Raw genomic sequence first — 12,536 nt, forward strand, 5'->3', positions numbered from 1 at the left:
GTTTAATGCTCTATAATCAATACAAAGCCTCCATGTCCCATCTTTCTTTTTAGCAAGGACAATTGGACTTCCACAAGGTGAAGCACTTGGACGAATGTGTCCTTTCTGAATCAACTCCTGAATTTGTCTCTTAATCTCATTATTTTCCAAAACTGACCTCCTATATATTGGCTCATGTGGTAGCGGTGTGCCTGGAATTAAATCAATAGAGTGCTTGACTTGACAGTGTGTTGGTACTCCCACTGGTGGTGTAAACACATTGTGATATTCTTTCAAAATTTTATCTATTTGATTTTGTTGATTCTCTTTTACCTTAGCATGTGTATTAAGAACAACTGACTTTGTTTGTTCAGGGCGAATCATGAGTACAATAAAAGCTCCAGTTTGAGCAATCAACCGTTTACATTGTTTAGCACTAATTAAAGATGCAGTTTTTGTTGGACATACCTCTGGTATTCGGTACCTCTTCTCACCAAGCTTGATTGTAACACTACGTGGCCTTGACTCATACACCCCATGCCTCTGATACATGTATGGCTGCCCCAGCAAGACATCGCATACATCCAATGGTGCTACATCACATATCACTTCATCCTTGAAAGGCTTGATTGAATATGGCAAACGACATTGTTGATTGATTTGAATATCTTGTCCCTCATTCACCCATCCCATAGAGTATGGTTGTGGGTGTCTTGTCACTTTCAAATTTAATCTTTTGACTGTCTCCCTAGAGATCAAATTCTTTTGACTCCCACTGTCAACAATAAAATGTAGAGGCTTTCCATCAACCCACATCTGTGAATGAAAAAGTCTCTCTTCATCTTCACGGGGAAATACTTTAGCAGTTCCAACTACGGCATATGGGTTTGCTTCTATGATGGAATCATTCTCCTCTTTCTTAGAATTATCTATTGGTGGCGATTTAGGTTCAGCTTCCTCCCCTCGTATTTCTGTCATCAAATTTTTAATACTTCGACAATCCTTTGTATTATGGGTTGGGGACCTATGCAGCTCACACCACATGCCTGTGTCTGTCTTTTTAGTAGACCACCATGTGTTCTTGGGTGAATTTGAATGAGGTTCCTTGGTCACCTGTTTCCCTGCAAATTTATTGCCACCTTCAGCCCTTGGCTTGTTGTTTGCAAAGTAGTCCCTCTTCCATCTTTGCTTGGATTTTTCTTCAATTTTTGTAGCATATTTATAGGCAGTTGCCAATGTCTCAATATTTAAAAAATCCATCTCTGTTTGAATATACCTGTGAAGTCCACTCCGATATTTTAAAATTCTATGCTTCTCTGAATCATTAATACCGAGTTTTGCTGAAAGTGAATGGAATGTATTGGTGTAATCTTGCACAGACTGATCCCTCCTTTGGCGAAGAAGCTGCCATTCTATGTATTTTTGTTCATATACATCCTCCGGGAGGTAAGCTTCTTTTATATATTCCACAAATTCTCCCCATGTGGGCTTCTTATCAAGAGATAGTATAAAATCATCTTCAGCAACTGATTCTTGTTCTTTGTTTGCTACTTTGGTTTCCCATGCTAATTTCACATGGGTTTCAGCTTTGAGGAGAGCAAATGTTATCTTTTCAGCATCTGAGAAATTGTTTACAGAAAAGTACCTATCCAACTTTGATAACCAGTTATCAACAGCTTCAGCATCGACCTTTCCTTCAAAATTTGGGATGTCGAAATTGACCTGCACTTTAAAAGGGGTATTTCCACGAAATGGTGTTTCAGATTCAGAGGGTTTTTGCTTCTGTAGGAGGTTTGAAAATTGACTCATCATCTCCTCTCGTTGCTTATTTAAAGCTTCCTCGACCAACTTCTTAACATCATTGTCTGACATCTTCGATTGTGTGCGTCTCAAAGGTGGGTATTTTGACAAATCTTGTGTATCCAATCCTAATCTTTGGTAGGAAGACCTTGTGTAAATTGGCATAAAGGAGCGTTCCCGCTCTGATACCACTGATCTGATTTATGAAAACCAGATTACAATACCTGGTGTGATACCTGCGGTATTGTAGATTTCAACACAAAAATTGACAACAAGAAGATTGCAAACCAAAAACTGTCTCCATTCTATTCAAAATTGGAGTTTATACAAGTCGAATGTATCCCAAAGGTCACACAAATCCCTTGGAATTGAAACGAAGAGTCACCATAATGTTTATTACAATTAAACTACTAAAACTATCAAAATTATCAAAAAAACTAAATAAAATTTTAGTCCACTTTGAGAAGGCATAACTTTCTCATCCTAGCTCCGAATTACAAACCGTTTGATGCATTGGAAAGGTATTCAAATAATCTAGAACCAAATTTCGGAAACATCAAAGATGTCTCTTCATGCTTCCAGGCGCAACATTTGTCCAAAAATGCACCGAAGACCCTCAAAATTGCATTTTACTAAAACATAGAAAATTTTGAAAAATTAGATTTCAATATTTTCCCAATTTAATCCTGATCACTGGTTCTCTCAGCAGTCCTCGTGGTGTGAACTCTACAAACATACGACCCCAGAATTTTATCAGAGAACTAGAACACCAGGTGGTGTCCCACGCTAATAAGGACGACTACATGGAAAAGGAAGCTCGAGATCTCTTGAGCGTAGGTGCAGGATCGCATGAGGGGAACAGTTCTTTTGAGAATGACGCCTATACTAGCTGACCGGCGTGGAAAGGCAACAATTTTTGCCAATGTCGAATTTGGTGTTTGTCCAGAATCTATAGACGGTGTGGTTTTGTCATGATTTTGTCAAGAGACAGAGAGAGAGTCTCGTGCGTGGAAGTTGAAGATTGTAGAGCAGCTATAGACAGAGTCATGTCAAGGCGTTTTGCACCAAAGGCCGAGGGAATCGAGGTCGGGACGTTTGCTGGTCCCAATACCATGCAGGAAATGAGGGAACCTCCCTCTACTTTTGGTCTATGGGATTCCAACAGTCTCTATTTGTCCTGTTTTGGTCAGTCTTCAAAAGAGAATATTGTTGTCTCCACGCAGGGTATAGAACCGAGTTTGCCAAGAAATAAGAATATTAAAAACTGTGGGCGAGATGATAATACAAGGAATGTGCTGTGCGATGCGGTGGAGAGGCACGTTGTAGATGTCATGTGCGATGACATGTTGTCGTTTCATGAGATTCTTTGGTTGGAAGAGAACCAAGAGGGGATTCCAAACGACAACTTCGTTGAGGCCCTGAAGACAGAGGTCGAGAGTGAAACTGCAACAGGCCGCATTGTAGTTAATGAGGACAGGTTAATTGCTAGTCTAGTGGACAAGCAAATGATTAGCGTGAGCTACAAGGGTGAGAAAAATCAGTTTCCTTTGATAGTTAAACACATACATTATGTGCAGGGACAGCGGAATTCTAATGTTGAATATACGGTGGAATTGAAGAGAAAGGCGTCATCACGTATTGTGGACTTTCTCTATAGTCAAAGTGGCGGTGTGACCGTGAACCATGAGTTGTTGCAGAAGCTGGGTTTTGTATTAGAGGAAGAAGAGCCGCTCTGCGAGGTTTTGTCGGCGTCTCCCCACAGCCCAAAAGTTTCTCCGATGGGGTTGTTGGCTTATTTTCCCTAGTGGCCGGAGCAGGTCGAAGTAAATTCTAAGGATTCTCAACAAGACGATGATGTTGATATTCGCACGGGTGCAGGGCTCAGGAGCCTGGGGAGCACTTGTTTTCTCAATGCAACACTCAAGGCTGCAGAGCACGTATTGAAGACACTAGCGATTAGGTGGCAGGTTTCACGAATTAAGTTTGCTGGTAGGAAAACGTTTTTGACTCTGGTTTGAGTTGGAGAAGGTTCATTCGAAGTTTTTGTGAGAAGAGTTTGGCGAAGTTAAAATCTTTCATGGGCCTGGTTCTGTAAGGAGCGAAATGGAGAGCAGGGATGGTACAGTGCATGGATGTGTCTTCACGGTGGAGATTGTTGGGATTTGATGCCCAACGATCACATGACCTTTTGGCTCCCTCAACCCTTGGATTCATACTTGATTATGAATCTATAAATATGTGTGCACTAAGAGTAAAAATTAAATTTACATGATCTTTCTTTCAACTTTCTTTGAGGTAAAAAAAAGTACAAAATAATTTGAATAAATATTTAATCAAACTATTAGCTTTTAATATTTTCCATTATATACCTTTCTTCAATAATATTTAATTTTTTTAAATAAAAATCAATTTATAAAATAAAAAATGCATTCTTTTACAAAATTACATTATTTTTTACAATTGCAGTTAAATTAGAGTTTGGAGTTATGATTAGATTTCAAGCAACCTTAAGAATTAATCTTCTTAAATTAGAGTTAAGGTTACGATTAAATTAGGGTTAATAATAGAGTTAAGGTTATCTTTTATATTTTACCTTTTAACCTTTAATCTTCTTAAATTAGAATTAGGGTTATTATTAGTCATAGGGTTATCTTTTATATTTTACCTTTTATATCTCAAAATATATCTTGTATTATAATATTAAAATTATTATTTTAGTTAGGTTGGGTTATCCCCATATAGTTTAAAATTACAATATATCTTACTGTTTCTAATACTCAATACCATACCTTTATACAACCATAAACCAACTAATTATTGGACACCAAAATAATCAGAAACACCAACCAACCAACCATACCAACTTCACTAAACGATAAATCCCTAATCCAGATCTAGTTCCACTGGCTACCCATTGAATACAATATATTGCCTATTTATAAGAGAATTCAAATTCTTCCACCATGACCATTGAATATCATGCTTAACAGAGTTACCCAGAGTGTTAACCATCCAATTTCCTAGACATAACATTCAGACTTAAACCCCAATCCGGTGTAGGGACTCCCAAATCCTTGGCCCTTTTAGCTGCTTCTAGAAGTTGGGCTCGCAAAATCTGATTCTCTTGCTCCAGACGATGGTCCCTTTTCTGAATTTCAGCTATTTTCTCCACCAAAAACTCAGTTTTTCTAGCTTTCATTCGACTCATCCCAGCCTGCACCTAGTTCTCAAGTTCCTGCAACTCTTTCATGTCTAAATTCGAAGGCTCTTCTCCCATCATATGCTTTATCCTCAACCGCAACTACTCATTCTCATTTTTCACCCACTCTATATCATCGTATCGCTAGCAGTTATAATATCTCTTCAATAGGCTTGTCATGCTCTCACTCGAGTACTCAAATAACTTCCCGGAGCTTGAAAATATAATGACTGCAACTTTGGAGGTTGTTAAAACAACCAGTTCTTCGGATTTCTTAAACAATCCCTTTCTTCGTTTAGAGAATGCTATCTTCTCAATGGGTATTTTATTTCGACCCATTTCAGCAAGTGCGTATTAAAGCCCTTCAAAACCTGAAACCTTGTTTTGCATGACTATTCTCATGGTGATTGAGATATTTATATAGGAAGAAAGAAAAAACTTTAGGGGAGAAAGAAAACAAGACAACAAAAGCACAGTGATATAATAACAGATAAGTAGTTTATATTATTACCCAAAACATATTATATAACAGTTTATATAAATGTCTTCACAAAATAGAGCTGCCGATGACTCCTTTCTGCATTATAGATTCATTCATTCATAAAAGATAGTATTACATTTTTCTCTCTTTAAAATAGAGCGTGTTCACAGCAAAAAACAATAGAGGTTTCTAGAATGCCTGCATGAAAAACCTAACCATCTAGATGCATCAAAAAGGAGTAGAAGAAGACTCGAGAAAGTGGAGTGAATGTGGTAGTTGGAGTAGTTAGGATACGGAGGCAGGGGAGATAAGAGGAGTCCAACTGGAGTCCACATACATCAACACTCCCCCTTAATCTTCACTGCCATATATGTCTACAATACCAATTCCTTCTCTGAGGTGTTCAAAAACATTCTTTGCAAGTGGCTTTGTGAAAATGTCTGCTAGTTGTTCATTGGACCTGCAAAACTGAAGATATATGTCACCATTGTTCACCAATTCTCGAATAAAATGATATCTTGTATCAATATGCTTGCTCTGTTTATGAAAGACATGATTTTTAGACAAAGCAATTGCAGAATTGTTATCACAATAGATTTTTCTAGGTTCTTTTTGTTGATGCCCCAAATCTGAAAGTACTCTCCTCATCCATACTGCTTGGCAAGTTGTTGATATGGCTGCAACATATTCTACTTCAGCTAATGAGAGGGTGACAATTGGTTGTTTCTTTGATGCCCAAGAGATAGCACCAGAACCAAGATGAAAGATATACCCGGAAGTGTTTTTTCTATCATCTATTTTACCTCCCCAATCACTATCTGTATATCCAATCAGTTTGTAGTCATCTGAAGATGTATATAAAATCCCAAAACTCTTTGTTCTAGCTATATACCTTAAAATTCTTTTCACAGTTTTCCAATGTGATTCTTTTGGTTTATTCATGAATCTAGAAATAAGACTAACCCCATACATAATATCCGGTCTTGTGCCGGTTAGATACATGAGGCTGCCATGTTTTGAATAAAGTTGCATCAACACTAGGACTTCTGTCATCCTTACTAAGTTTTAAACCCAAAGCAACGGGTGTAGGTGCCAGATTCACATTTGTCATCTTAAATCTCTTCATCAAATCATTAGCATACTCGCTTTGACATATGAAAATGCCTTGATCATTTTGACTTACCTCCATGCCAAGAAAATATCTGATGAGCCCCAAATCAGTCATATCAAATTCCTTTTTCTTGGCTACCTTGAATGAGTCAATGGACATGTTACCTGTGAATATCAAATCATCTACATACAAACAAACTATCAAGATTTCCTTTTTATCATTCACTTTGACATACAAAGTTGGTTCATTGCCACATTTGCCAAAACTATTGGTCACAAAATAAGAATCTATCCTGATGTACCAAGCTCTAGGAGCTTGCTTCAAACCATATAGGGCCTTTTTTAGTTTGTATACCTTATGTTCTCGTCCCAAAATTTCATAACCAGGTGGCTGATTTACATACACTTCTTCTTCTAAAATACCATTCAAGAATGCTGATTTATGATCCATTTGGAAAACTTTCCATTTGTTTTGAGCTACTACAGATAAGACCATTCTTATTGTATCCAATCTTGCCACAGGTGCAAATGTTTCATTGTAGTCTATACTCGGTTGTTGTGCAAAACCTTTAGCCACTAGTCTTGCCTTGTGTTTCTCTACTTTTCCATCAACATTATACTTTGTTTTGTAAAACCACTTAACTCCAATCACATCCTTGTCTTTAGGAAGCTCAACTAGATCCCAAGTTTGATTCTTTTCAATGGATTGGATTTCTTCATCCATGGCTGCAATCTATTTGTCATCTTTAACAGCATCTTCAAAGTAAATTGGATCAGCTTGTATCAGGAATGCAAAATTAGTGCATATATCATCATTTCTAGCCTCTTGGATTTCATCATAAATCTCCCTTAGACTACGTGTCTTCTTTGAAGTCTTTATGGATCTTGATCTTAGTGATGCAAGTGTTGGATTAGAAGATTCACTGTTGTTATTACTTGTTGGTTTTGTAGCATTTGGAGTGCTAGGTTCTCTAGAAGGTGTTGTAGGTGCATTTGCTTGTGTAGTAGGATTCTCAACTTGAGTTTCATTCTCTTCATTCTCTTGTGGAACACTAGCTGCAACTGTAGTTGTTTTATCTATATTGTCCTCCCATGCTTCATCTTCAACAAACTCAACATCATGACTTATAATCAACTTATTTGTGATAGGATTGTACAGCTTATATGCCTTGGATTGTTCACTATATCCCACAAATATGCACTTCTCTCCTCTATCATCTAGTTTCTTTCTCAACTCTTGAGGTATCAAGGAGTATGTCACACAACCAAAAACTCTTAAACGTGATATGTTATGTTTCCTTTTGCTCCAGGCTTCTTCTGGTGTTTTATTTATCACTTCTTTTGTTGGACACCTATTTAATATGTATACCGAGCATGCAACCGCTTCCGCCCAATACTCATTTGGTAGATGTTTTGCTTTTATCATACTTCATGCCATTTCCATAATTGTTCTATTCTTTCTCTCAGCTACTCCATTTTGTTGAGCAGTATACCTTGTTGTAAATTGTTTATTTATGCCATTTTCTTTGCAAAAATTCTGAAAATCAATTGATATGTACTCTCCACTTTGTTTCTCAACTTTTGCCTTGAACTCCTTAAAAACAACAAATACATCTGATTTATTTTTCAAGAAATAAACCCATACTTTTCTGCTGAAATCATCAATAAATGTCAAGAAATAAAGCTTTCCACTTATGGAAGGTGTTTGTATAGCTCCACAGAGGTCTGAATGTACTATCTCAAGTGGATGTTTTTCCCTATAAGACTCTCCAACTGAAAATTGTTTTCTATGTTGCTTTGCCAATATGCAACTCTCACATGTGGTTCTAAGTGGCTCTATTGGTGGCAACCCATATACCATTTTCTTCTTGTATAACAGTTGTAACCCTTTGAAGTTTAAATGCCCAAGCCTTAAATGCCATAACCAAGTTTCATGTTTATATGAGCATTTGAAAGCTAATTCAGCAACCTTTTGCAATCCTTGTGGCTCTACAAATAGTTCACTTTGAATTCTTAATGGAAACATCCTATTTTTTGTCATTTCAACTTTTGTAATCAGCCTATTGCTTGGTTTCTTGTCTAGAATCACACATTCACCATTTTCAAATTATATTCTATATCCTTTTTGCACTAGTTGTCCAATGCTTATGAGATTGTGTTACAATCTAGGAACAAAATATACATCAAAAATATGCTTCTCTTCACCTTGCTTAGTTCTTATGTTAATTGACCCTTTGCCCATGACTGAAACTCGTTGATCATTTCCCAATTTTACTTCTAATTTTACTGAGTCATCCATTGTTGCAAACATCTCCTTATTACAACTCATATGATTACTACAACTGCTATCTAGGAACCATACTTCTTTGGAAGTCTCTTGTTCTACATTGCATGTTATCAATATGGTGTCTTGCTCACTAGTGTTTGTCTGGTTTTCATTTGTAAAGTGTGCCTTTTGCTTGCTCATATCATATTGTTTTTTTCTACATTCTAATGTAAAATGCCCAAATTTATTGCAATAATAACATTGGATGTTTGATTTATCATACCTTTCTCCTTGATGATGGCTATGAGAATGACTGCTCTCCCTTTCTCTTATTGGTGTAGAATGGGCATATGGGCTCGATGCTGGTCTTCTACTTTCAAATTGTGTATTTTCTCTTCCTCCCCTTGGTGTAAAATGTCCTTTACCTCTGCTGTGATTTGATCTCCCTCTTGTTTTGCCAAAAGAAAGTTGAGTCTTGAATGCATTTTCCAATGATGATGTCCCTGATCAATTTATTCTTTGCTCATGCACTAAGAGTGACCCCATTAATTCATCTACTGATAGTTGAGAAAGATCTTTGGCCTCTTGAATGGTTATTACAACTGCATCAAACTTGCTAGGCAGACTTCTAAGTATTTTCTCTACAATCTGTTGATCTTCATTAGTGTCTCAATAGGACCTTAGCTAATTTACTATTGACATTGCATGCATGAAAAATGAATCCATTGAATCTAAGTCCTTCATTTGTAGATTTTCAAATCCCTTCTAAGTATTTGTAATTTTGCCATTATTACCTTGCCTGTGCCTTGGTATGATGTTTGCAAACTGTCCCATGCTTGTAATGATCTTTTGGAAGCTACAACCTTTGGAAAGATTGATTCCTCCATTGCTTGTTGAATTAAAAATAGTGCTTTTGCATCTTTCTTCTTGTTTTCCTCGAGCAAATCTTTCTCAACTTGTGAAAGTGCTTGATATGCTTGTTGATTTGCTGGTTCAGGGAACCCATTTTCAACAAAGTTCCAAATACCCTAGGAGCAAAATAAAGTTTTCATTTTAATACTCCAATAGTCATAATTTTTTCCATTAAAAATTGGAATCTGTGGTTTTGAAATACTTCCACTTGTTCCTGCCATAATTGTTCAGAATAAAACTTTGCCTTTGCAGGGTTCTCTGTTTGTTTCTACAGGAGCCCCTTCTACCTTAATTTAAAACTTTGACTTTCCTTACTAGTTTGTACTTCTGAATAATGACAGCTTCTCTCTTTCTTTATCAACAACAATATGTATCTAGTAGCTTTGATCTGGTACCTATGTTAACTTTCAATAGCAACAAGTTGTTTGTTACCTCTATGTCTTCTCCACACATCAATATTACCTTCAACAACTTCACCTCATAGAGATGATTGCTTGCAGACTGGCTGCCTTCTCTATTTGCCTTTATCTGCAAATTTTGCCCTAACTAACCTAGCTCTAATACCACTTTGTAGGGGAGAAAGAACATAAGACAGCAAAAACATAGTGATATAATAACAGATAAGCAGTTTATATTATTACCCAAAACATATTATATAACAGTTTATATAAATCTCTTCACAAAACAGAGTTGCCCATGACTTCTTTCTACATTATAGATTCATTCATTCATAAAACAGAGTATTACATTTTGCTCTCTTTAAAATAGAGCCTGTTCACAGCAAAAAACAACAGAGGTTTCTAGAATGCCCGCATGAAAAACCTAACCATCTAGATGCATCAAAAAGGAGTAGAAGAAGACTCAAGAAAGTGGAGTGAATGCGATGGTTGGAGTAGTTAGGATACGAAGGTAGGGGACATTAGAGGATTCCAGCTGGAGTCCACGTACGCCAACAAAAACACACGTCCGATGATAACTCTATACTATTGTGTGCTTACCTGAGCTATAAACCAAAGATACGTATTACTATATATAGCCAAAAAGGAAGATCTTTTATACTGTAAATAGAAATGTAAAACTATTCAATTAAATTATACTTTTTTGTTTCTTAAATTTAAAATATATACATATAATATTCAAAATTAGAAACTGAAAAAATAGGAGATTGAATAGATACTTTCAAACTATGTTTAGTAACAGTGCATGGTGTAACGATAAATGCTTTTAGGAAATGGAAGAAGGTTCTAATTATAGTTTGATTAGTTTTTATAGATTAAAAAATGTATTATAGAAAATATTTGTAATGGTATAAATTGTCTATAAGTTTTAGTATGATATTGGGAGTTGATTAGAGTTAGGATTAAGGACTGTCCAATCTATTGGGATTTAAACCTTAGTAGACGACATAATCAAATAATATACCATCGCCCTCATCAATTGTGCACAACTAATGAGCTACAACTATTTGTTTATTCATGTATATGTAATTTTAATATCGTCACAAAATTCTAGCATATGATTTATCATATATGTTAAGCATTTGAGTCTAATGTTGCTCTTGGGAAATTATTGTATGTCTTCTCCTTCAACCATCATAGCTTCTATTCATCCTTCCTCCTAGATTGCAAATCCAATCAAAATAATTTTAACCATTACTTTAGCACGGTATTTCACATGGAAAGCATCAATCAAAGGGCTCAAAGATCTTCTCTCATAAATATTTTCTTCATCCTCAAAAAGAGGCACAAGTCCCAAAAAAAACTTTGCACTTCTGATGAAACATCAATCTCTACTTTATCGAAATCTAATCTACAAGCTCAAGCTCTCATGGTTATTCCAATCATGCAAATTTTGTGAAGAATTTGTAGTTTGATGACGACAAACATGATTCTATGAATGAAGGTTCTATTATTCTTTCTTTCATGATCAACACTATGGTATATCTCAAGGCAATATTGACCTATCTCAAGTAAAGGGAACACCTTATATCTCATTCCCATACTTATAAATGGAAAAAAAATTGTAACTACAAGCATCTCTATTATATTTTTCTTACACTCCACACGATCATGCACTATGCACACTCAACACCGTTGCACATGTGATACATATAAGAGTATGCTTTTGAATATGGGAAAATAGGTTTTGATGGGCCCCTGAAACCCATTACAACCAAAAGATCAAAAGATTTACAGTAAAGCGCAGCAAAACACAAAAGATAGCTAACGAGCAAAAACGCCAACAAACAAGAGATAGCTAGTCAAAAACCAAAAGGACCAATAGAAAGAGCCCAATTTTAGGTTAATTTCTGAAGCATTTCAGTAGCTTCCAGCTCCAACTATTCCATATTATCAGTCACCTGCTTGATTTCCTCAATTTCCTTGCTATAGCTTTGCATCTTTCTGGTGTTTTCCCACATTCTTCTCCCAAGACCGGTCTCCTTATCATATGGGGTATCTTCCTTCACTTCAATAATGCCTGCCGAAGCCTTATCCCCATGGTCATTCTCAAGCTTACTGATAAGAGCCTTCATACTAGCCGAGGCAACCTTAAGAATCTTATGACTTTGCTCACCTACTTTTTTGAGCATGTTCTCAACTCCATGAAGCCTTTTTCCAGTGGCCCCTGCTTTGTTCTCCAGGATCAGAAAGCTATTTCGATTAGCATTGATGATCTCTTATGCATTACCGATAGCTTTGGTAAGCTCGCTGAGACAATCAGGGAGGGAATTGAATTTACCCAAGCCTAAAGCTTGTAAAGTCTCAATTTTTCCTACTTCCTAAGCTTGC

At 36.4% G+C, this 12,536-nt stretch overlaps 1 pseudogene; it reads right to left on the reverse strand.

Annotated features, from left to right (window-relative positions):
* Window positions 1-4,783: 4,783 nt before the first annotated feature.
* Window positions 4,784-5,317, reverse strand: LOC131043568 (MADS-box protein GGM13-like; annotated as a pseudogene).
* Window positions 5,318-12,536: the final 7,219 nt, after the last annotated feature.

The sequence above is a fragment of the Cryptomeria japonica genome, chromosome 1 (assembly GCF_030272615.1).
Source record: "Cryptomeria japonica chromosome 1, Sugi_1.0, whole genome shotgun sequence".
Classification (NCBI taxonomy): Eukaryota; Viridiplantae; Streptophyta; class Pinopsida; order Cupressales; family Cupressaceae; genus Cryptomeria; species Cryptomeria japonica.